Here is a 27,086-nt window from a genome sequence, read left to right as displayed (position 1 = left end):
TTTTGGGTTGTGGCGCTCTGTATCACAATTCAGCTGTGATATTTGACATGACTTAAGCCCCTTCAGTGATCGTGGATCCACGTTACCGTCATTTGAGTTTATATATTCACATATTCAATTCACGCCCACATTAAAAAAATTTCTCATAGCGGAGAGTATGAAAAGTTCGAAAATCCAAGCTTATACGCCATGTTTAGCATTCTGATTGTTAGTGATGCTGGGTTTAAATCTATGAGATTATCACAGAACAAACTAGGTTATAATAATACTCTTCACGTGTCACGTACTATTTTATTCACGTCACGCGCCTCCTAGAAAGATTGTGTTAAGGACATTGGTATAGGTCTTACATAGCAGTACCACACTTGAGTTCTTTTGAAGCATTAGCTAACGTTTTTCCTCTTTAATAAGTAAAACAAAGGTTAGCGCAGTCTTCATACGTAGGGTAGTAGCATGGGGCAGCTTCGCCAATGTTGCGCCTTCGCCGATTTAATTGATGCTACATGTAGATCTTCCAAGGGAAAGTTATGAGTTAATCGAAGATCTACAACTTTCTCTTTGGTGATCTTTATGCAGCTTAAATAAAATCGGCGCCGGAGAAAGCACAACAGTGGCGAAGCTTCCCCCTGTTATCCTACATAGTTAACCCTTATGTAAATGCCTTAAAAAGATTTTCCTCAATAAGACGGAATTTACCTTGTGTACCGTCTTTATTGACATAGCATATGTTCATATAAAACGCCGTTGTTAAAAGAATTCAGCAAAATATTGCAATAATTTACTGTCGTTAAGACTTAACAACTACTTTTTTTTGGTTGTTAACTTAACAATAATTTTCGGTAATTAACGACAAAATTTACCGACAAAAATTGTTAAAATTGGTTACAGAATAGCACTTACCAAAAATTATCGTTAACTACCGACATTCGTCGTTAATTCTGTCGTTAAGGAGTTACAGAATCGCACTACAGGGCGTATACGAGTCAATCCGGTGTATATAACCGGCGGCTATGTGGTTTATAGAGCACCCGAGAGTGATAGAGCGAAAAGGAGTGTGCTACGTCGTATAAGAAGTACCCTACAAACCGACGCAGGCGTCATCGAAATGCGAAATAATGGGCCCAAACGTAAATTCAATGGTAATGCTTAAGAAACTGGAAGAATTCGGGGTGAACAAGTGTCCCTGGATGAACAAGTGTCCGCAATCTATATTGTACCAGAAGCCTGGAAAGTGGGCAGAGTGGTCCAGCTACTGAAGTTAGGCAAGGATGTCAGCAGGCCGATCTCCCTCGCAGCGCCAATGATGATAAGCAAGTTCTCAGTTGACCAACATCGGCATGGATTTCGGAAAATGCACAGCGCAACAGCATTACACGCCATATCCATACATATCAGTCGAGGACTGATCAGAGCAGGCCTAGAGACCGAACAAATTATGGTGGCCCCTGACCTAGCGGAAGCTTTTGATCCCGTCAACTCTGGCAAGCTGTTCGAAGATATGTGTATAGAAGTCTTCCCAGCAGTCGTGTTTGAAACGTTGGATAATCAACTATATGTATGTGTGGACGCCAGTTATATGTAAAATTCAGAAATAAGAAGCTCAAAACCCGTACAGTGAAACTGAGAGATCACCAAGGCGAGGTGATTTCTCAGGAACTATTTAACCAGACGGCATGGATAACGTTATGTATGTAGATTATTATACGATCTTGGCGTCGGGTCATATCGTCGATAACATATGTGCTAGAATAAATGTCTACATAGCTGACTTAGTTCATTCTTCTATCTGCGGAATATGAAAATATCCGCGGCTAAATGCACCGCCACACTGTTCACCACCTGGACGGATTGGTTGATGGTGCCATGATTCCGACCACTTACTTGCCCAAGATATGACAGCATGTTTAAGTCGTCCGCTTGACAGCTATTTGCGATAAGGTCAGAAGTAGGAACAAGGTTCTCAAGTCGCTGGCCGGTAGCAGACAATTGTTTAAAAATCCCAGACCTACATAGCTGAAGCTGGGCTCAAAAATGTGTTTGAAAATCTCACGCCTACAAAGGTGAAGCTGAGCTCAAAAAATTGTTTAAAAATCCACCCCTACATTAGTGAAGCTGGGCTGAAAAAACTGTTTGAAAAACCACGCCTACATTGGCGAATGTGGGCTGAAAAAATTGTTTAAAAAACCTACGCCTACATAGATGAAGCTGGGCTCAAAAATTCTTAAAAGCTCACGCATACAAGCTGGGCTCAACAACTTCTTAAAAAACCACGCCTACATAGGCGAATGTGGGCTGAAAAAATTGTTAAAAAACCCAAGCCTACGTAGATGAAGCTGGGCTTAAAAATTTGTTAAAAACTCACGCCTACATAGGTGAAGCTGGGCTCAAAAAACCACGCCTACATGGATGAATCTGGGCTCAAAAATTTGTATAAAAAACCCACGCCTACATAGGTGAAGCTGGGCACAAAAATTTGTTAAAAACTCACGCCTACATAGGAGAAGCTGGACTCCAAAATCTGTTAAACCCCACGCCTATATAGGTGAAGCTGGGCTCAAAAATTAGTTAAAAAAACCCACGTTTACATAGGCGAAAGTGGGCTGAAAATTTTGTTTAAAAAACACTCTTACATAGGTGAAGCAGGGCTCAACAATTTGTTTAAAAACCCCACGTTTACATAGGCGAAAGTGGGGTGCAAATTTTGTTTAAAAAACTACTCTTACATAGGTGAAGCTGGGGCTCAAAAATTTGTTTAAAAACCCCACGCCTACGTAGGTGAAGCTGGGCTCAAAAAAATTTTAAATAACCCGCGCATACGTATTTGAAGCTGGACTCAAATATTTGTTTAAAAAACCCACGCCTACATAGGAGAAGCTATGCTTAAAAATTTGTTAAAAGCTCACGCTTACATAGGTGAAGCTGGTCTCAAAAATTGGTTAAAAAACCACGCTTGCATAGGCGACTGTGTGCTTAACAAATTTTTTAAAAAACCACGCCTACATTTGTGAAGCTGGGCACAAAATTTTTTTTAAAAAAAACACGCCTACATTTGTGAAGCTGGGCTCAAAATTTTTTTAAAAAACCACGCCTACATTTGTGAAGCTGGGCTCAAAATTTTTATTTAAACCCACGCCTACATCGACTAAGCTGGGCTCAAATTTCTTTTTTAAAAAACCCACGCCTACATAGATGATGCTGGGCTCAAAAATTTGTTAAAAGCCCACGCCTACAAATGCGAAGCTGGGTTCAAAAATTTGTTAAAAGCCCACGCCTACAAATGTGAAGCTGCGCTCAAAAATTTGTTAAAAGCCCACGCCTACATATGTGAAGTTGGGCTCAAAAATTTGTTTAAAAAAACCCACACCTGCATGGATGAAGCTGGGCTCAAAAACTTGTTAAAAACCCTACGCTTATATAGGCGAAGGTGAGCTGAAAATATGTTTAAAATGACTACGCTTACATAGGTGAATGTGACCTAGTATATTTGAATGGACCTAGTATAAGATAAAGTTATCTTACAAAGCCGAATGAGCTTTGCGGGGATACCAAATTCAGACATGGCTTGGAATACCTTTGGACGTAGGGGGCTGTCGAAGGCTGCCTTATAATCGACAAAAAGGTGGTAGCATCTCTTGGGTCTTCTCCAGGATTTGCCGCAGGGTAAATATCTGGTCAAAGGTGGACTTCCCAGGTCTAAAGCCACATTGGGATGGTCCAATTATTTCATTGACCATAGGCTATAGTCGTTCGCACAGTATCCCTGACACCATCTTGTAGGCAATAGGAAGAAGACTTATGCCCTATAGTAAGAGCATACCGTCTTGTCTCCTTTCTTGTGGACGGGACACAGGATACTCAGGTTACAATCTTCGGGTAAGCGTTCATCCTGCCAGGTGGTGCTAACTAGCTGATGAATACACCTTATCAGCGTGTTGCCTCCGGTTTTGAACAGCTCGGCTGCTAAGCCCTAGTATTCTGCCGGAGGTTTAGTGCTATCTTTACCTCATCTTGGCTGGGCGGTATATATTCAATACCATCTTCTGGGATTCGATCTGTGGTATCTTTGCCGTCTTCGCTATTATTGAATACCAACTGTTTGGAAAAATGTTCTATCCATATCCGAGCACACTATGTGTATCAGTTATCAAGTTACCTTGCTGTTCTCCACAAGAAGCCCAAAATTTTATGTTTTACTCTTTGTTAGAACTTTCGGACTTATATTCTGGTTCCTGCACATCTCGATTTTTTCACACTCCCGCTTTTCCATCTCTCTATTTCTCCTGCGGAAAAGACGTTTCTGTTCTCTCCTTTTCTCCCGATACCTCTCTCGTGCGCTGCACATTGCTACTGAATGTGGAGTAGCCCTATATACCGTATTTTTCTCTTCGGTAGCAACACGACACTCCTTGTCATACCATTAATTCCTTGGTGGAATTCTCTGGTATCCAAGTATGGATTTTGCGGCTGTTTGCATGGAATGGTCAATATTTAGACATTGTGCTGATATGTTAGCGGGGCGAGGAGTGTTGTTGTATTTGTAGCTTACCGATACCCAGCTTCAGTGTTGTGCCTGTTCGTACTTTTAGGTGCAACGTTTATACGGGTACGTACATTTGCTGCAACAAGGTAGTGGTCCGAGTGTATATTTGCTCTTTGGAACGATCGTACAGCCAACACGCTCGATGAATGTCTTCCATCTATCACAACGTTATCAATTTAATTTCTTGTTTTCTGATCCGGAGACTGCCAGGTGACCTTATGAATATCGAGCTGCTTAAATCTGTTACTGCTAACTACCATGTTTTGCCGCTGCGAAGTCTATCAACCTATTTCCATTGTCAGATGTTTCACTGTGGAGACTGAATTTCCCAACGGTTGGGCCAAAGATATTCTCCTTTACAATTTGGGCATTAAAATCGCCTTGAATAATTTTAAGGTCATGGCCAGGACAACGGTTGTATGTTTCTTCTAAGGGCTCGTAGTGTATATCTTTGGTATGTTCGTCCTTGTCTTCTTTTGGCGCATGAGCTAATGTTGAAGAATTTTCCATTTATCCGTTTTGTAACAAGTCCTTCATTCACTGGAGTGAAGCTGGAGGCCAGATGTTTTAACTTCCGACTAACTACAAATCCGCAGCCAAATTCATGATTTGTGTCATGGCAGCTTTAATATTATATATAATGTTATTGTGACGCTTTCCCCTATCTATCGTATTTCCTGTATGGCAGTAATGTCGTACTTGTACTTTTCGAGTACATCTGCCAATGCGTCAACACTCGAACATTACAGGTGCAGATTTTCAGATCATGTTGCTTAAAACGTTTGCGGCGTCGTCAACTTTAAAGGGCATTATTTTTATGTTCTTTCGTTTTTTTCATAGTAGGCTGCTTTTTCAAGGGTAGGGTTAATAACCCGACGCCCAAGTCCATGTTTTTAACGTTCGTATGGGTGAACGCGCGGCACATGTTAGCTCTTTACCTTTAACGGGCGTTAAAGGCAGTTCCGTAGATGAGGGATGAAAGAGGGACCAAGATAAATTCTGGGCTTTGCCATGTTCAAGCCGGTCAGGACCGTTCCTTGGTACATTCCATCCCCGACGTCACCCCTTAAATTTTTACCTATGAAAAATGCAAATTTGGTAAAGGTTTAACTCTCCAAAAGTGAAGGGTTTCTTTTAAATAAAAACACTCTTATTTTATTTTTTAAAGCCAACATTTTGTTTGTATTCCCAAAGGAGAGGCTATGGTAAATTTTTTCTGAAAATTAAAAATACTTTGTGGTCACCAAACATCCTTTCAATGCTCCAAATTTCATGAATTTTAGTCATATTGGAATTTATTGACTAAAATTTCTAATTCAAAAATTCTTTGAATTGCTTTAATTTTTATAAAGCATTCTTTTTTGCACAAATTATTTCTTTTAGGATGAAATAGTCAATGAATAAAGGATATTTGTAAAAATTGTTAACGCTATATTCACATGATATGTTCTTTCAAATTGTGAAATAAAAATCTTCTATAAATCTTCTTCTATATGAAAAATATAAAGCATATCTGTAAGGCTGTTTGTATGTAATTGAGACACAAAGCATACTTTTTGGCTTTGTTGACATTGTGCACACACAAACTTTTCTTTTAAGAAATAGAATTCTAATATTTTTTTTTTTCTTTTATAATCTTATTAAAACATATTTCAAGGATGGATTCTTATGATAAAATAACATTTAATTTTTTTTTGCAAAACTCCACAAATAGTTAAAAAAATATTTTAAGAATATTTTTTCTTTCAAAGCACAAAATTTACTTTAAGGAGAAACTTTAAAAGTTTTTCTAAAAATAATATTTCCACCACAATATGATAAATTATTTACAACTATCATCTGTTAACGTCATCATCCACACACAGCCTCTGTCTCTTTTTTATCTTCTTGTTCATTCCTCCTATCTGTGTCAACATTAAACATACCATTTTGAAAGAATGACAGAAAGAATGCACCAAAAATAAAAAATCCTAAAGATCTTTGATATATTACCGAGCACAAAAACGAAGAAGAGGTAATACTCTCATACACCTAAATTGTTCAACAAAAAGACAGACAGACGCAAAACACACACGTACACATCCTGAAACTATGACAGCGGCAAAAAACTTAATAATTTACGGTCTGGTGAACAGCGCCACCTGACGTAATTTTCTCAGGAACAAAATACCCCGATATATACGTAGCGTAGAGTGTTATCATGACGTTGAGGATAATATTCTCCAACAACAACACACAAAGTTGCTGTAATAGTCGAGGCAAACACTTGAACTAAAATTGTAACTAAAAACCATTGCCTTCATTTCTGGATGACTGATGGCAATCGTTAAACTAGAGGTTAAATAGAGCAAAACTAAAGCAAATAAATTTTGTTGAAAAAGAAAAAACAGTAAAAAACGCCACGACAGAATGGTTTCCTTTGTGTCTCACCAAGAAAACAAACAAAAAATTTTATGATAAAATTGCTGGATAACTCAAGCGAAATATACGCAAATAAAAGATTTTCTATTTGAAAACATATTTAAGCAGAAGACCTCTTGAGGTCTGCTATGGACAACATAAGCCTTCTTGTGGTCTTCTGCAGCAACAAAGGGCCTCTTGAAGTATTTAGTAGCCACAGAAATCCTTTATATAAAAACGCAAGACTTATTGAGGTCTTCCACAGACATCAGAAGACACCTTGAGTTTTTCATTAGACATCAGGGAACGCTTGAGGTCTTTTGTAGACATCAGAAGGCTTTTAAGGTCTTCTATGGGCAACATAAGCCTTCTTGAGGTCTTCTATGACCAAAAGAAGGACTGTTGAGGTTTTCAATAGGCACATAAGACCACTTTGGTCTATTATGTGCAACAAAAGCCCTCTCAAGATCTTCCGTGAGCTCGTCTATATAAAACGGCAGGCCTCGTGAGGTCACTTATAGCCACAGAATTTCTCTTGATAGCCACAGAAGGTCTCTTCATTAGAAATCAAGAGATCTTTTGATGCCTTGATTAGACATCAGAAGAATCCTTGAAGTCTTATTTAGACATCCGCAGCCCTCTTTAGATATCCTATAGGCAACAGAAGCGCTCTTGAGGCATTCTGTAGGCAACAAATGACCTCTGGAAGTCCTTTGTGGCCACAGAAGACCATTTTGGTATTTTATGTACAACGGAAGCCCTCTTAAGGCAGTTAATAAGCAGCATAAACCTTCGTGAGGTCTTCTATAGCCACAGATAAGTAACAGAAGGCCTCCTGAGGACTTCAATAGACACTGAATTCTGCATGACGTATTTAATTGGCCACAAAAGGATTTCTGGGTCTTCTATAGACTTCTATAGAAACAGAAGCTCCCCAGAGGTCGTCTATATACAACAGAATACCTCTTGAGATTTCCTATACCCACATAATGCCATTTTAGATTTTCTATGGACAACAGAAGTCTTCTGTAGACACATATGGCTTTTTTAGGGCTTATTTTGGCCACAGAAGGCCTCTATGAACAGCAGATGATCCACTGAGATCTTCTATTGTCAACAGAAGACCTCTGGAAGTATTCTATAACCAACGGAAGACCTCTTCAGGTCTACAAATGTCATAGTAGACTTGTTGAGGTCTTCTATAGGCAACAGAACATCTCTTGAGGTCCTCTATAGCCACAGAAAGCCTCTTGAGGTTTTCCAAAGCCATAGAAAATAATTTGAGTCTTTTATGAACCACAGAAAACCTCTTTAGGTCTTCTATAGGTGAGGTCCTCTATAGCCACAGAAAGCCTCTTGAGGTTTTGCAAAGCCATAGAAAATAATTTGAGTCTTTTATGAACAACAGAAAACCTCTTTAGGTCTTCTATAGGTACCACAAGCCCTCTTGAAGTCGCTGGAAGTCTTCTATAACCGAAGGAAGTCCTATTGAGGTCTACATATGCAATTTAAGACTTGTTGAGGTCTTCTATAGGCAACATAAGGTCACTTGAGTTTCCCTATAGCCACAGAAAGCCTCTTGAGGATTTCCAAAGCCATAGAAAATAATTTGGGTCTTCTATGAACAACAGAAGCCCTCTTTAAGTATCTTGAGGTTCCCTAGAGACATTCTAGAAGCCATTTTGTTGTATTCTATAGGCAACTGATGATATCTAGACGTCTTCTATAGCCACCGAAATCTTCTCAAGGTCTTCAATAGATACAGAAGACCACTTGGGTCTTCTATGAAAATCGGAAACCCTATTGAGGTTTTATCTAGGAATAAGAACTCTTGTGGTCTTGAGTAGGTAACAGAAGATCTCCAGAGATCTTTTATGGGCAACAAAAAGCCTCTTGAAATGTTTCTTGAGCACATAAGGCCTACTGAGCTCTTCAATAGACGACATAAAGTCTTTTGAAGTTTTCATAGGCGCATAAAGCTATTTAGGGCTTCTATGGACAACAGACACCGTCGGGCTCTTGTTGTTGTAGCAACGCAAATGTGTTCGTTCGTGTATTATTTCAGTTATCAGGTTCCTCTGTATCCAGATTCAAGAATTCTGCAACCTGGACTGGTCGAGTCCATAAGGAATCAGGAGACAGGTGAGTGGGGTTAGCTGGGCAGCTAAACAAATGCAGTGTATCGTGTGGTCCGAATCCACATGCTGGGCAGGTCTTGGGTATCGTGACGTCAATTCGGATCTTAACTGGGCTAAAACCACTCGTGTTTGCCTTGGCAGCTGGCGTTCTTCTGCTGCGATGGATGAAGCGTGGTCTCCAAGTACGGCATTCACACTGTATCTCTGTACTGCCTGCGCAGCCATGTCAGTGTGAATGCTATCCAAGCCTGCCTGAAAAGCTCGTTGGTCTAGAGGTTCTCTTTTATACCTTTTGACCACTCTCTAGATCATGAAGATCTCTCCTGACGAGCCTGGGTGGAGGAAGCCTGTCCATTAAATCGTGACAGGGATGCTCACTGCGATAACAGCCAAGCAGGTACTGCATCGACAACATTTTATTGTGTTGACGCACCGGTAAAATCTTCGTCTCCTCATGAAGATGGTCCATTGGTGTCATGAGGAGGCACCCTGTTGCAGTCCTCAGGGCAGCATTCTGACAGGTTTGAATCTTCTTCCACTGCGTAGTGCTAACCTTTGCAGACCACGCTGGCGCCGCATAGCTTACCACAGACCTGCATATTGCATTGTAGGTGGTCAACAAGGTTTCTTTGTCAGCTCCCCAAGTGCTGCCGGCCAGCGACTTGAGCACCTTGTTCCTACTTCTGATTTTATCGCAAATAGCTGTGGCATGCGCGGACGACTTAAACATGCTATCGAACGTTACATCCAGTACTTTGGGGTAGTTAGTGGCCGGAATCAGTGCACCATCGACCAATATGTTCAGAGGGAGCCTCATTTCAGCCGTCCATGTGGTGAACAGTGTGTCAGTGGATTTAGCGGCGGATATTTTCATATTCCTCAGATGGAAGAACTGCACTAGGTCAGCTATGTAGACATTTAACCTATCACATATGTCATCGATGATAGGACCCGACGCCAAGATCGTACAATCATCCGCATACATCACGAACTCTATACCGTCTTCAGAACGGTAGAGGTTAAACAGTTCCGGAGATATCACCCCTCCTTGGGGAACTCCCTGTTTCACTCTACGGGGTTTGGACTTCTTGTTTCTGAATTCCACAAACGACTGGCGTCCGCACATATAGTTGATTACCCAACGTTTGAAACATGGCTGAAGATTAGTCTTCTCTGTATCCTCGAACAACTTTGCATGGTTGACGGTATCGAAAGCCTTCGATAGGTCAAGCGCCACAATGACTGTTCGGTCGCACGGCCTTTTCTGGTTCAGTCCTCTACTGATGTGTGTGGATATGGCATCTAATGCTGTTGTAGTACTATGCATTTTCCGAAATCCATGTTGATGTTGGGCAACTGGAAAATACCTTCTCATCGTAGGGAGGAGTAGTGCCTCTAAGATCTTTGTTACTGGCGACAGGAGCGAAATCGGCCTGTACGATTCACCTCTGCTGGCATCCTTGCCAGGCTTCAGTAACGGGACCACCCTGCCAACTTTCCAGGCTTCTGGTATTATATGGGTGGCTAACGATAGGTTGAAGACACTTCCTAAATACTCAACTCCAGGTTCATCCAATTGCTTAAGCATTGCCATCGATATTCGGTGGGGACCCAACGCTTCGGATGATTTCGTGTTTCGGATGGCATCTGCAACATCACTCATCGTAAATTGTGGTGGTACCTCCGCGGCTGGAAGGGCTCTTCTTATATGGCGTAGCACACTTCTCTTCGTCCTATTACTCTCGGGGTGCTCTATGAACTGCCGGTTAAAATAACACGCGCAACTCTTTGGGTCAGTTACTGTCACGTCGTTGAAAGTAACAGCTGTTCTGCCATCCTTCTTTTCCGGATTCGAGAGTGATTTAACCGTTGCCCTCAATTTACTTAGTCCTGCACAAATTTTGCATTGCTTCAGGTGGTCTAGCCACTTTTTCTGCTTATGTTCGCCTACTAACCTGTTGACTTCAAGAGTAAGCTCTCTACCTCTTGGGTCTTCAGGATTCGTACGACGAAGCTCATCACGCTCATTTCCTAGTCCCGTCGTCTCTGCTGGGAAATTTGGTCGTATTTCGGGTATTCGACCAGCAGGTATGTATCGAGCGGCTGCAGCAGTGATGAAGTCCCGGGAAGTTTTCTCAGCTACCCGAGGATCTGAGGGAGTGGGCACTTCTCTGAAGCGGTGATTGGTAAATTCTCTGAACCATTTCTAATCAGCTTTTCCATGGTTCAGGAAAGTACGGCGTTTAAATGTTATAAACTCGGGTGGTCTGTTTACGGAGATGATGATAGGGCGGTGGTCTGAGCTAAGGGAAATCACGGATTGCCAGGATACATTATTTATCAGACCTGGTGACACAATGGTGATATCTGGCGAGCTGCGGCAGTGTCCTCTAATCCTAGTAGGAACGTCTTCATTCACCGTACAAAACGTGGAGCTATCAATTTGCTCAGCCAGCGCTGTGCCCCTCTGGTCATTACCTAGGACGGAATGCCAAAGCTCGTGATGAGCATTGAAGTCCCCTAGCACCAGACGGTTATTGCCCTCTAAAAGCGAACTAATATCGGACATATAACGCCGGGCACAGCTATTCATCGGCGGTATGTACACATTAAGCAGCTCTACCTCGGCAGTACCACACTTTACTGCTACCCCCATACATTCCATGTATACGTCACTAGAGACAAGCTCAAGCGAGATAGGTCTGTACTATACAGACTGGTGTATCAGAAAGGCAAGTCCTCCTCCTCCGCTTCTTGTGCGATCCTTCCGCAAAACGTTGTAACCATCACAACGCAAGCGGATCGCGGCGACCATGATGTTTTTCCTACTCATATAATCTACAATTTCTCGTAGACCGTTGCAATTGAATTGCAGGAAAGATGCATTTCCGGGCCGTTAAACAACAACTTGTGGTGTTAGGTGCTGCGTTTGTTGTTGTTGGGGAGACTGCGGGGGCGTCTCGTACTCCGACGACGACGAAGAATCAGACGACGACGTTGAAGACTGCTGGGAAATTTGGTCGTATTTTGCGTATTCGACCAGCAGGTATGTATCGAGCGGCTGCTGCAGTGATGAAGTCCCTGAAAGTTTTCTCAGCTACCCGAGGATCTGAGGGAGTGGGCACTTCTCTGAAGCGGTGATTGGTAAATTCTCTGAACCATTTCTAATCAGCTTTTCCATGGTTCAGGAAAGTACGGCGTTCAGATGTTATGAACTCGGGTGGTCTGTTTACGGAGGTGATGATAGGGAGGTGGTCTGAGCTAAGGGAAATGACGGATTGCCAGGATACGTTATTTATCAGACGTGGTGACACAATGGTGATATCTGGCGAGCTGTGGCAGTCTCCTCTAATCCTCGTAGGAGCGTCTTCATTCACCGTGCAAAACGTGGAGCTATCAATTTGCTCAGCCAGCGCTGTGCCCCTCTGGTCATTACCTAGGACGGAATGCCAAAGCTCGTGATGAGCATTGAAGTCCCCTTGCACCAGACGGTTATTGCCCTCTAAAATCGAACAAATATCGGACATATAACGCCGGGCACAGCTATTCATCGGCGGTATGTACACATTAAGCACCTCTACCTCGGCAGTACCACACTTTACTGCTACCCCCATACATTCCAAGTATGAGTCACTAGAGACAAGCTCAAGCAAGATAGGTCTGAACTGAACATACTGGTGTATCAGGAAGGCAAGTCCTCCTCCTCCTCCGCTTCTTGTGCGATCCTTCCGCAAAACGTTGTAACCATCACAAGGCAAGCGGATCGGGGCGACCATGATATTTTTCCTACTCATAAAATCTACAATTTCTCGTAGACCGTTGCAATTGAATTGCAGGAAAGATGCATTTCCGTGCCTTTGAACAACAACTTGTGGTGTTAGGTGCTGCATTTGTTGTTGTTGGGGAGACTGCGGCGGCGTCTCGAATTCCGACGACGACGAAGAATCAGACGACGACGTTGAAGACGCACTGGGCGATGCGCTGACGCAGCAAGCAGCAACATACCTATCACTGTAATCCCGGGTGCTACTAAGGCCAGAGCACCCACGAAAATGCACCCATTCCATACATCCATTACATCTCACCATTGTTGACATGTGGTGGATGCGGATCTGGTAAACGGAACAGATCCAGACTGGCCCGGGGTTCATCTCTATCCCGGCACGGACCAGAAGAGCTCTGAGCAGGTATTCCGGGATAAATTGCCGCTCCCATGGTGTAAAAAATACACGAACACAAACATGTAATTGTTCAGGTGACGGCTCCTGGTCGAAGATTCCTCCTAGTCAATCCGGAGCATAGAACCGACTGCCGTGGGATTGCCGTCGGGCTCTTGAGGTGTTCTATTGCCACAGAAGACCCCCAAAGGTATTTTATTAACAACAGAAAGGCTTTTATGGACAACAGGTCTGTTATGGACAACAGAGGAAAACTTTAATATTTTGTAGACAAAAGAAGACCTTCTGAGGTCTTCTAAAGCCACATAATGACATTTGAGGTATTTAGCAGCCATAGAAGACAATTTGAAGTTTCTATGGACAAGGAAATCCGTTTAAGGATTTCTGGCACCTCAGAAAGGCTCTTGAGGTCCCGAAGGCCTCGTCAGATAGGATTTCCTGAGGTCTTGAATAGCCACAGAAGGACAGTTGAGGTCTTCTGTGGACAACAGGAGTTCTATTGAGTTATTGTATATACAACAGAAAGCCTTCTTACATCTTCCACAGAAGACCATGTGGAGCTTATTCGAACAACAAAAATACATATAGGCAACTGAAAAACCCCTGAGGTCTTCTACAGCCTTAGAAGGCCTCTTGATATCTTCTATGGACAAAGGAAGCGCTCTTGATGTCTTCTAGAGGACACAGAAAAACTCTTGAGGTCGTCAAACAGCCACATGAGACCATTTAGGTTTTCTATGGACAGCAGAATGTTTCTTGAGGTAGTCTGTAGACAACAGAAGACATCTTGAGGACTTGTCAAGACATCAGAAGCCCTCTTCAGGTCTTCTTAGGATAACTGAAGACCTCTTGAGGTCTTCTTAGGACAACAACAGGCAACATAATGTTCCTGAAGGTCATCTACAGCAACAACAAGCCTCTTGGGTGAACTATAGGTACAAAGGGACTGTTCAGATCTTCTATAACCACTGAAGATCTTCTGTGGTCGTCTATGGGTAGCGAAAAAGCTTTTGAGGCTTTTTCTGAGTTTTTTTAAGGACTACAGAAGACCTCTTGAGGACTTCTATAGGTAAAGGAAATCCTTTTGAGATCATGTATATCCACAGAATGTATCTTGAGGTCTTCCATAGCCACAGAAATTTTATTGATTCCTACTCTAGGGGCCTCTAAAGCTAAAATTGCATTTGAGCCATTTAAAAGTTTTTATCTCACGGTTTGTAATATTAATAAATTGAAGAATTGAAATGAATATACGCCTCAATTAAATATTTAGGTAATAGCAATAAAAATCCACGCAAGAAGTTCTGTGAATGTTGTGAAAAAAATTCCTTAAAAATCCAAGCCTACAGTTTTGTGAATGTTGTGAAAAAAAAATTCCTTAAAAATCCACGCATGAAGTTCTGTGAATGATGTGAAAAAAAATCCTTAAAAATCCAAGCCCAAACTTCTGTGAATGTTGTGAAAAAAATTCCTTCAAAATCCAAGCCTAAAGTTTTGTGAATGTTGTGAAAAAAATTCCTTAAAAATCCACGCAAGAAGTTCTGTCAATGTTGTGAAAAAAATTACTTAAAAATCCAGGCACGAAGTTCTGTCAATGTTGTGAAAAAAAAATCATTAAAAATCCAAGCCTAAAGTTCTGTGAATGTTGTGTACAAAACTCCTTAAAAATCTACGCTTAAAGCTCCGTAAATGTAGCTGAGAAATTCCTTAAAAATGCACGCCTAAAGTTCTGTAAATGTTGTCAAGAAAATTCCTTAAAAATCTACGCCTAAAGCTCTGTAAATGTAGCTGAGAAAATTCCTTAAAAATGCACGCCTAAAGTTCTGTGAATATAGTTCAGACAATTCTTTAAAAATCCACGCCTAATGTACTGTGAATGTTGCTTAGCAAATTCCTCAAAAATCCTCGCTTAAAGATCTGTGAATGTTGTTTAGAAAATTCATTAAAACACTACGCCTAAAGTTCTGTGAATGTTTTTTTAGAAAATTCCTTAAAAATCCACGCTTAAAGATCTGTGAATGTTATTTAGAAAATTCTTTAAAAACTCACGCCTATTGGTCTGTAAATGTTGTTTAGAAAAATTCCTTAAAAATCCACGCCTACAGTTCTGTGAACGTTGTGTAGAAAATTAATTTAAAAACTCACGCCTATTGGTCTGTAAATGTTGTTTAGAAAATTCCTTAAAAATCCACGCCTACAGTTCTGTGAAACGTTGTGTAGAAAATTAATTTAAAAATTCCACGCCTACAGGTCTTGGAATGGCGTTTAGAAATTTCTTAAAAAATCCAAGCGTAATGTTTTGTGAAAGCTGTTTAAAAAATTCTTTAAAAATCTGCGCCTAAATGTCTTCCACCTCCATCTCCTCTCATTTTATCCTGTCTCTTCTTATCACTTTTAGTTTAGGACTCACCAAGTATTACAATTTTATCCAAACCTCGAAAACATTTTCTCATATACACGTGTTCCTTTCTGTTTATGTGAGCGTTTCAAACACTTTGTGGAAAAGGATATTGTTTCTTCCATTGTTTTCTTCTCTACTTGTTTTCCTTTCGTTGTGTGTGTTCTGATGCCTTTTGTTATTTAATGCTAACACGTTTCTCTTTTATTATTTTCCATACGAAACGTGTCTCTTTTGTTGTCATCAATGTGCTGATGAAAACTCTAAAGAAACAAACAAAAACAAAAAATCACAGGTGACAATAAAATTAAGATATTTTCTGGAGTGAAGTTTTCTTGCCAATTATCATTGATTCTGATACTGAATAATTAAAGAAAACAAAATATGTTACAGAAACGGCAAAAACGCCACGTACTTTCATCTCAAAATATTGAAAATATATTAACCATATTTGATCTGAATATCAAATTTCCACCGGATCTTGCATTAAAAAAATGCTTACATAAAATTCTCAACCCCCTAAATTCACAATCTTTTATTTAAAGCACGCCCTAAATTCCACTAACTCTTTAATAATGTTATTCTTTATCACTACAAAAAAAAAGTTGTCAGGTGTGCATTTTTAGAACAATATTAGTCAATACTATTTCCTTCTCGCTTGCACAGCTAACAGGACACTGCTAACGAGCGCTAACTACCTACAATCCTATGGCGCTACACAATTTATCCTTGCTTGCTCTGCTACACACCAGCCCACCTGTGCACCACTGCTGTGCTGTGACAATGTGCAGCAATTTGAAAAAGGTTTTGTTTTTCTTGCCGGCTTTGCAGTTATCCGGTAATGTGAAAACATTTTGCACTTTTTAGTACGTCGATATTGTTGTTTTTCAGCTTCTTCTTTGTCTACTTGTTTTCGTTTAACATAATGAAGAATAGGCGAATAAATACAGATGCGAGAGTATACTGTGCCACACAGTATTTGTAATACCGGAACAATGGATAGACGCAAGGAAGTATGAATAGACTTTGACACTTCCGTGTGTGTATATGTATAACTTGAAAAGATAATGTATGACACATACTGTATTTTTCCTAGGGAAGAAGGCAGACAAAAAATAATGATTTACGATGGAATGAAAGAGCATTCCGAAATTGTGTTTAAAGAAGCAACATGATATTTAATAAACTTTTAAAAACTCTTTTTAGGCCTGGATTTTTAAAGAATTTTTTAAAGTTCATAAACAGACCTTTAGGCGTGGATTTTTAAAGCATTTTTTAAAGACCATCCACAAACCTCGAACCAAGCGTCGATTTTTTAAGCATTTTTTAAAGACCATCTGCAGACCTTTAGGCGAGGATTTTTAAAGAATTTTTTAAATACCATCCACAGACCTTTAGGCGTGGATTTTTAAAGACCATCCACAAACCTTTAGGCGTGGATTTTTTTAAGATTTTTTAAAGACCATCCACAGACCCACAGGCGTGGATTTTTAAAGAATTTTTTTAAAGACCATCCATAGACCTATAGGCATGGATTTTTAAAGAATTTTTTAAAGACCATCCATAGACCAATAGGCGTTGATTTATGAAGAATTTATTAAAGACCATCCACAGATCTATAGGCGTGGATTTTTAAAGAATTTTTTAAAGACCATCCACAGATCTATAGGCGGTGGATTTTTAAAGAATTTTTAAAGACCATCCACAGATCTATAGGCGTGGATTTTTAAAGAATTTCTTAAAGACCATCCACAGATCTATAGGCGTGGATTTTTAAAGAATTTCTTAAAGACCATCCACAGATCTATAGGCGTGGATTTTTAAAGAATTTTTAGAGATGTAAAGATGTTTACGAATTTCAAATTTATTAAAGACCATCTACACCCCTTTAAGCTTGGTTTTTTAAAGAATTTTTTAAAGACCATACCATTCGTGAATTTTCAAAGAATTTTTTAAAGACCTTCCACAGACTTATAGGCGTGGATTTTTAAAGAATTTTTAAAGATTTAAAGATGTTTTACGAATTTCAAATTTTTTAAAGACCATCTACACCCCTTTAAGCTTGGTTTTTTAAAGAATTTTTTAAAGACCATACCATTCGTGAATTTTCAAAGAATTTTTTAAAGACCTTCCACAGATTTATAGGCGTGGATTTTTAAAGAATTTTTAAAGATTTAAAGAAGTTTTACGAATTTCAAATTTTTTAAAGACCATCTACACCCCTTTAAGCTTGGTTTTTTTAAAGAATTTTTTAAAGACCATACCATTCGTGAATTTTCAAAGAATTTTTTAAAGACCTTCCACAGACTTATAGGCGTGGATTTTTAAAGAATTTTTTAAAGATCATACCATTCGTGAATTTTCAAAGAATTTTTTAAAGACCTTCCACAGACTTATAGGCGTGGATTTTTAAAGAATTTTTAAAGACCATACCATTCGTGAATTTTCAAAGAATTATTTAAAGACCTTCCACAGACTTATAGGAGTGGATTTTTAAAGAATTTTTTAAAGACCATCCCCAGACCTATAGGCGTGATTTTTTAAAGAATTTTAAAAGCCATCCGGCCATCAGACCTATGGGAGTGTAGTTAAAAAATTTTTTTAAAGACCATCCACAGACTTATAGTCGTGGACTTGGATTTCAAACATTTTTTTAAAGACCATCCACAGACCTATAGGTCCGGATTTTTAAAGAATTTTTTAAAGACCATCCACAGACATATAGGCGTGTATTTTTAAAGACAATCCACAGACCTATAGGCGTGGACTTTTAAAGAATTTTTTAAGACCACCCACCGAACTATAGGCGTGGATTTTTAAAAGAATTTTTTAAAGACCATCCACAGACCTATATGCGTGGATTTTTAAAAGAATTTTTTAAAGACCATCCACAGACCTATATGCGTGGATTTTTAAAGAATTTTTAAAGGCCATAAACAGTCTTATAGGCGTGGATTTTAATAGAATTTTTTAAGACCAGCCACAGACCTATAGGCTTGAATTTTTAAAGGCTATCCGCAGACCTATAGGCTTGAATTTTTAAAGAATATTTAATGGCCATCCACAGACTTATAGGCGTGGATTTTTAAAGAATTTTTAAAGACCATCCACAGACCTATAGGCGTGGATTTTTAAAGGCCATCCACAGACCTATAGGCGTGGATTTTTAAAGGCCATCCACAGACCTGTAGGCGTGGATTTTTAAAGAATTTTTAAAGACCATCCACAGACCTATAGGCGTGGATTTTTAAAGGCCATCCACAGACCTATAGGCGTGGATTTTTAAAGGCCATCCACAGACCTGTAGGCGTGGATTTTTAAAGAATTTTTTAAAGGCCATCCACAGACCTATAGGCTAGGATTTTTAAAGATTTTTTTAAGACGATCCACAGACCTATAGGCGAGGATTTTTAAATAATTTTTTAGACCATCCACAGACCTATATGCGTGGATTTTTAAAGAATTTTTTAAGACCATCCACAGACCTATAGACGTTGAGTTTAAAATAATTTTTAAGGCCATCAGCAGACCTTTAGGCGTGGATTTTTAAATAATTCTTAAGGCTATCCGCAGACCTATAGGCGTGGATTTTTAAAGAATTTTTTAAAGACCATCCACAGACCTATAGGCGTGGACTTTTAAAGATTTTTTTTTAAAGACCATCCACAGACCTATGATTTTTAATGCATTTTTTAAAGACCGTTCACAGACCTATAGTCGTGGATTTTTAAAGAATATTTTAAAAACCATCAACAGCCCTATAGGCGTGTATTTTTAAAGAATTTTTTGAAGATCAATATAAACCTTTAGGAGTGTATTTTTAATGCATTTTTTAAGATCATCTGTAATCCTTTTGGCGTGGATTGTTAAATATTTTGTTTAAGCCGGTCTATAAACCTTTAGTCGTGGATTTTTAAGACATTTTTTAAAGACCTTCTGTAAACCTTTAGGCTTGGTTTTTTAAAGAATTTTTTGAAGACCTTCTGTTAACATTTAGGCGTCGTTTTTTAAAGATTTTTTTGAAGCCCCTCTATTAACATTTAGGCATGAATTTTAAGTAATTTTTGGAAGCCCCTTTTTTATATCTTTAGGCGTGGATTTTTAAAGAATTTTTGAAGACCCTCTATTAACATTTAGGCATGAATTTTAAAGAATTTTTGAAGCCCCTTTTTAAATCTTTAGGCGTGGATTTTTAAGGAATTTTTGAAGTCCCTCTATAAACCGTTAGGTGTGGATTTTTAAGGAATTTTTGAAGTCCCTCTATAAACCGTTAGGTGTGGATTTTTAAGGAATTTTTTAAAGACCATCTATGGCCCTGGAATTTTAAATAATTTTTTAAAGACCATCTATGGCCCTGGAATTTAAAAGAATTTATTAAAGACCATCCACAGAACTTTAGGCTTGGATAATTAAAGAATTTTTTAAAGACCATCCACAGACCTTTTGGCGTAGATTTTCAAAGAAATTTTTAAACACCATCAACATACCTATAGGTATGGATTTTAAAGAATTTTTTGAAGGCCATCTATAAAACTTTAGGCGTGGATTTTTAAGTAATTTTTTGAAGCCCACATGTAAATCTTTAGGCGTGGATTGTTAAAGATTTTTTTGAAGCCCATATATAAACCTTTTAGGCGTCGATTTTAAGGAACTTTTAAAGACCATCTGTAAACCTTTAGGCGTGGATTGTTAAAGAATTTTTTGAAGCCCATATATAAACCTTTAGGCGTCGATTTTAAGGAACTTTTAAAGACCATCTGTAAACCTTTAGGCTTGGATTTTTAAAGAATTTTTTAAAGACCATCCACAGACCTTTAGGCGTGGATTTTTAAAGAATTTTTTAAAGACCATCCACAGACCTTTAGGCGTGGATTTTTAAAGAATTTTTTAAAGACCATCCACAGACCTTTAGGCGTGGATTTTTAAAGAATTTTTTAAAGACCATCCACAGACCTTTAGGCGTGGATTTTTAAAGAATTTTTTAAAGACCATCCACAGACCTTTAGGCGTGGATTTTTAAAGAATTTTTTAAAGACCATCCACAGACCTTTAGGCGTGGATTTTTAAAGAATTTTTAAAGACCATCCACAGACCTTTAGGCGTGGATTTTTAAAGAATTTTTTAAAGACCATCCACAGACCTTTAGGCGTGGATTTTTAAAGAATTTTTTAAAGACCATCCACAGACCTTTAGGCGTGGATTTTTAAAGAATTTTTTAAAGACCATCCACAGACCTTTAGGCGTGGATTTTTAAAGAATTTTTTAAAGACCATCCACAGACCTTTAGGCGTGGATTTTTAAAGAATTTTTTAATGGGCTTTTACGCGTGGATTTGTAAAGACCTCCTATCGCCTTTTAGACGTGGATTTTTAAAGAATTTTTTAATGGCCTTTTACGCGTGGATTTTTGAAGACCTCCTATCGCCTTTTAGGCGTGGATTTTTAAAGAATTTGTTAAGGACTACCTATAGCCTTTTAGGCTTGGATTTTTAAGGAATTTTTTAAAGACCTCTTTTGGCCTTTTATGCATGGATTGGTGTTTTAGACTTGGATACCTCACCTATGGCCTTTTGGGATTGGATTTTTAAGGATTTTTTTAAAGACCTCCTGAGGCCTTTTGGACTGGGATTTTTAAAGAATTTGTAAGGACCACCTATAGCCTTTTAGGCTTCGATTCTTAGGAATTTTTTACGACCTCCTATAGGCTTTTAGGCGTGGATTTTTAAAGAATTGGTTAGGCTTGGATTTTTAATGAATTTGTTAGGCTTGGATTTTTAAAGAATTTTTTAAGAACTACCTTTTAGGATTGGATTTTTAGAGATTTTTAAAGACCTCCTATGTTCTTTTAGGCGTGGATTTTTAACGATTTTTAAATTCCACCTATGGCTTTTAGGCTTGGATTTCTAAGGCATTTTTTTTTAATCCCCTTTTAAAGAATTTTATAAATTGCCTGTTTCTCTTTAATTAAAGTTCATTCCCAATACCTCAGAAAATACTCTATATTTAAAACCTCCTACATGTGAATTTAATGGCAATTTAATTGAATTGTTAAGATAATCTAGCTAGACTTAAGACAACAAGGAAGCACCTAGGATATGAAGAGATTATTGTGTACATGATTAAGCCATAGAAGCTTCCTGCCACAGCGAATGTGTTTGCACAGAAACCATTGACAGATGCTTCCGTTAAAAGGCAACACCAAATACCAAGACAATAGCATTGTCATTAATGAGACTTCACATGGATTTGCTGTAAATTTCCTGGCGTCCACACGCATTCATACATTCAAGGCGGAAATTTTCATTAACAGAGTATTAAGGAACGCGGAGAACAAAAAAAAAACCAATCTTCTTTACACCCCCACAAGAATATGGCAGCGTTATTATTATCTCCGTGTGACTGAGCGTGTGTCTGTCTATATGCATCATAAGCATCTTTTGGTTTTTTGTAATTATGAGGCATTTTTAGTCGTTGTTGTTGTTGATATCTTCAGGGTCTTCTTCAACTCTTGAGAATACCATTGTTTCTTGATAGGATATTTAGAATTGTAATTTAGAATGAAAACGTGAGAAAAATTCATCAGCTGTAAAGTGTTGTTTGTTTCTCTTTTTTGGTACGTGTCTCCCCCGCTCCACTTCCATATGTCAGTTTTTTTGTTATTGCTGCTGTCAATAGACTTGAAATGCCAACAAAAATGTGAATTTAATTCTAACGAAATTGACATTCTATAAGCTCAAGATTATTAATAGATTTTGATATAAATTTATGATATATATCATTATGTATGACGTAAGATTACCGTATATAGACAGGCTATAGCCAAAAGATTAATGATGATATAGACATACATATTTATAAATGATTTGGAGAGGAGAGTCTTGAAACCAGTAGTGAATAGATGAAACTGTTAGTACATAATTCGAACTTGCGTGTTCAATTTTTTTGGGATATGGTATTTGTTTCTCTTTACTACTTTTTTCTTTTACCCCTGCCATCCTAATTTCTCACACTTTCCATCCAGTAGCTGAAAATTTCCATTAAAATGCCACGATTCTAAACTTGTTTATTTTAAATTTTCTCAAAATTTGTTGTTCTTTCTTTAGAAATATTGTATCTCTACTCGTAATACCCAAAAGCTGGTTTGATTTGCATTGCCTTTGGCTTTGGTGTGTGTCTCCCTTAACGTTCAACTAGATAGCTACTTGATTTTATTACATCGTTGGTACGTTGGTAGATTTTGCGGTTGCTATAAAAATGATTTTTAATTACTTGTAATTTTTCAACAAGGCGAACGAACGAACACGAAGAAATCTGTCAAGGGAAAAGTTTATTCATTACTTGGTGAATATATTCAATTTCTTTTCGGTGTTGTTGTTGTTTAAAAAGAAAGCTTGGCGCTGTTAAGAGATTTAGGATTACACTTACCATTGAGGCATAGAAATTATCATAATTGTATTAGGATTGTTATAAAGCTCTATTTGAGTTATTTGTAAGGAGAAACAATATTTCTTCAAAGTAAGTTCAAAATTAAAAACGAACTTCTAACAATAAGTGGTTGGATATTGTTCCTGGGGAAGGCGAGACAATTGGTGGTAATGGATATGTCTAGTGAATAATTTGCGGAGGCAAAACCAAAGGAAAAAAAAAACTAAATTAATTAGTAAAGGAAGGAGGACTTTATTTGAAAGTGGATTTTTAAAGATTTTCCTAACGAACAACAAAAGCCCTTCAAGCGTGAAAATTTAAAAATGTTGAAACAACATTCACAGACCTTTAGGCGTGGATTTTTAAAGAATTTTCTAAACAACATTCACAGACCATTAGGCGTGGTTTTTTAAAGAATTTTCTAAACAACATTCACAGACCATTAGGCGTGGTTTTTTAAAGAATTTTCTAAACAACATTCACAGACCTTTTGACGTCCATCTATAAATTTTAGCCGTGGATTTTTAAAGACATTTTTAAAAATTATCCAAAACCTTTAGGCATGGATTTTTAAAGAATTTTTTAAAGACAATACTCAGACTATTATGAATGAATTTTTAGTTTAGAAGCACATCTATAAACCGTTAGACGTGGATCTGCCATCTGTAAACCTTTAGACTGGATTTTTAAAGTATTTTTGGAGCCCATCTATAAATCTTTGGACTGGATTTTAAAAGAATTTTATAAACAAAATCCATTGACCTTTTAGCGTGGATATTTAAGGAATTTTGTTAACAAAATCCACAGAATTTAGGCGTGGATTTTTAAAGAATTTTGTAAACAAACTTCACCCTTTAGGCCTGAATTTTTAAAGATTTTTAAAGAATTTTATAAACAACATCATCAGTTCATGTCCAAATTATCTATTTCTCTTGAGAACCCTTCTAACAATTATTTTAAATGCCAATTATCATTTGCATTTTCTTTTCCCTATGCTTCCTGAGTTTACATACCTCTTAACATTTACCCAAAAACAAATTTGCCTTTTTGCCAACCGGTTGTATCCCCATGGAATTTTGAATTATTCAAGAAATAAAGGATTACATGGCATAGTCCCATTTTATGTTGCACATGGCAGAACAGAGCAAACAAAATATAAGTAAAAATGTAAACAACAACAGAGAGGCAACATTTGTTCAAAATTCATAACCAACCCGAAAAAATGCACAAATATGAATGAAAAATATAACAACAGCAACAACAGAAGTCATATATAAACATGGCTATATCAGCAATACAACAATGGTTATTATGTCTCATTGGAAGCCAGGTTAGAACCTCTTGAGGGCGATAAATAATACAAAACCGATTGGGGAAGAGAAAGGGAGAAGAGCATATGTTGCCATGTTCTTGTTCACAGTCTATTGTTGCCATTTTTTGTTGACATATTTTTTGTTTGTCAGAGTCTGCTTTGGTATCTCGTTTAGATGGCCTTAAAAGAAACAAAAAAACAAACGCACGCACGCACACTCACCTTGGCAAAAATATTCATAGGCAAACAACCATGGTTTGTGCCGCTTTTGACCCGGAGTAGATGGTTAATGGTATAACAGCAGCAGCAGACATGGTAATATAGTATATTATGCCAAGGAGAAAACCTCCATATCCTTACTCAAGTTAATACCGACTGCTGCGAATGTAAAATGTAGACCTTTACATAAAAAATAGGTTAACATGTTTTGGGTTTTAAAGAAGAATTTGGTTCTTTTTTGTTTTCTATTTTGAGATGAACTAAAGACGGGCTGAAGGTAGTCTCTTTAAAAATCCACGCCTAAAGGCTTATAGATGGGTTTAAAAAAATCTTCAAAACCCACACCTAAAGGTTTACAGATGGTCTTGCAAACTTCCTTAAAAATCCACGCCTAAAGGCTTATAGATCGTTTTCAAAAAATTCTTCAAAAACCCACACCTAAAGGTTTACAGATGGTCTTGCAAACTTCCTTAAATATCCACGCCTAAAGGTTTACAGATGGGCTTGATAAAATTCTTTAAAAATCCGTGCCTAAAGGTTTACCGATGGGCTTGAAAACTTCTTTAAAAATACACGCATAAAGGTTTACCGATGGGCTTGAAAACTTCTTTTAAAATCCACGCTTAAAGGTTTTCATATGGGCTTGAAAAAATTCTTTAAAAATCCACGCCTAAAGGTTTACCGATGGGCTTGAAAACTTATTTTACAATCCACGCTTAAAGGTTTTTATATGGACTTGAAAACTTCTTTTACAATCAACGCTTAAAAGTTTTCATATGGATTTGAAAAAATTCTTCAAAAATCCACGCCTAAAGGTTTACCGATGGGCTTGAAAACTTCTTTTACAATCCACGCTTAAAGATTTTCATATGGGCTTGAAAACTTCTTTTACAATCCACGCCTAAAGGTTTATAGATGGGCTTGAAAAAATTCTTTAAAAATCCACGCCTAAAGGTTTATAGATGGGCTTGAAAAAATTCTTTAAAAATCCACGCCTAAAGGTTTATAGATGGGCTTGAAAAAATTCTTTAAAAATCCACGCCTAAAGGTTTATAGATGGGCTTGAAAAAATTCTTTAAAAATCCACGCCTAAAGGTTTATAGATGGGCTTGAAAAAATTCTTTAAAAATCCACGCCTAAAGGTTTATAGATGGGCTTGAAAAAATTCTTTAAAAATCCACGCCTAAAGGTTTATAGATGGGCTTGAAAAAATTCTTTAAAAATCCACGCCTAAAGGTTTATAGATGGGCTTGAAAAAATTCTTTAAAAATCCACGCCTAAAGGTTTATAGATGGGCTTGAAAAAATTCTTTAAAAATCCACGCCTAAAGGTTTATAGATGGGCTTGAAAAAATTCTTTAAAAATCCACGCCTAATGGTTTATAGATGGGCTTGAAAAAAATTCTTTAAAAATCCACGCCTAAAGGTTTATAGATGGGCTTGAAAAAATTCTTTAAAAATCCACGCCTAAAGGTTTATAGATGGGCTTGAAAAAATTCTTTAAAAATCCAAATAGTTTATAGATGGTCTTCAAATTTGTCTTTTTAAATCCACGACCTTTATTTTTTTCTTTGTAAAATTCTGCTCTAAAAATGACCACCTTCTGTACCACCCTGTGTCATATTCGACATAACGATAATAAATAAAAAATTATCAAAAATCTTTACAGTCACCGTGAAAGGTTAAAAAGTTCAACATGCCTGACAACAAGTAATAAAGTATCAGTCGGCTTTGCCGACATAGGTATAGGTATAGGTAGTGAACTTATCCGAAAATGTTGTGTGGGAGGTACCGGATGGAGTGGACAAATATAGTCCATATTTGAACCTGATCTATATCTGGTAGATATATTAGGATGTGTAAAGTATAGACCAATTCGGCCACTCCCTTCAAGAGTTACCGTACGAACAATTTTTCTGAACATTTTTGAACTTTTGTGGGGAAGGTACCCGAAGGAGTGCACCGATATGGCTTATCTTCAAACTTAAACTATGTTTGAACAAAATATTACTAAAGCCATATTTTGGACCGAATCGGCAGATCCGTTCAAGAGTTATCTTGCGCTCCAACCACCTCACACGGTGTCATAGGGGTTTTTCATCAACTTTCATGCTATTTTCTCAGGAAGTATGGACTTGACCCTGATGAAACTTGTACCGTCGTATGTAGGGCAGTGAATACAAGTTGCTAAAACAAAAATCAAAGCGATTCGAGAGATGGCCCTAAACTAAACTTTTCCGAAATTTTGTGTGGGAAGTACCCGAAGGAGTGGACCTATTGAGACCATATTGGAACCTCATATTACTCTGGTAGAAATTTTACGCAATACAAAGTATGGACCAAATCGGTCACTCCCTTCAAGAGTTATCGGGCGCACAGACTTCCCGAACATTTCGAACTTTTGTGGGGGAGTTATCGGAAGGAGTGGACAGATGTAGCTCATCTTCGAACTTAAACTAAGTTGGGCAAAATATTACG

General features: G+C 38.0%; 1 protein-coding gene across 1 annotated transcript in view; it reads right to left on the bottom strand.

Annotated features, from left to right (window-relative positions):
- LOC141390184 (uncharacterized) overlaps positions 1-27,086 on the bottom strand; it is a 526,207-nt gene that overhangs the window by 255,525 nt on the left and 243,596 nt on the right. The window lies entirely within an intron of this gene.

This window comes from Musca autumnalis, unplaced genomic scaffold, assembly GCF_047663935.1.
Source record: "Musca autumnalis isolate F117 unplaced genomic scaffold, ASM4766393v1 scaffold_1, whole genome shotgun sequence".
In the NCBI taxonomy this organism is placed as follows: Eukaryota; Metazoa; Arthropoda; class Insecta; order Diptera; family Muscidae; genus Musca; species Musca autumnalis.
The sequence above is the reverse complement of the archived record's forward strand: the minus strand, read 5'-3'. Positions and strand labels throughout refer to the sequence as shown.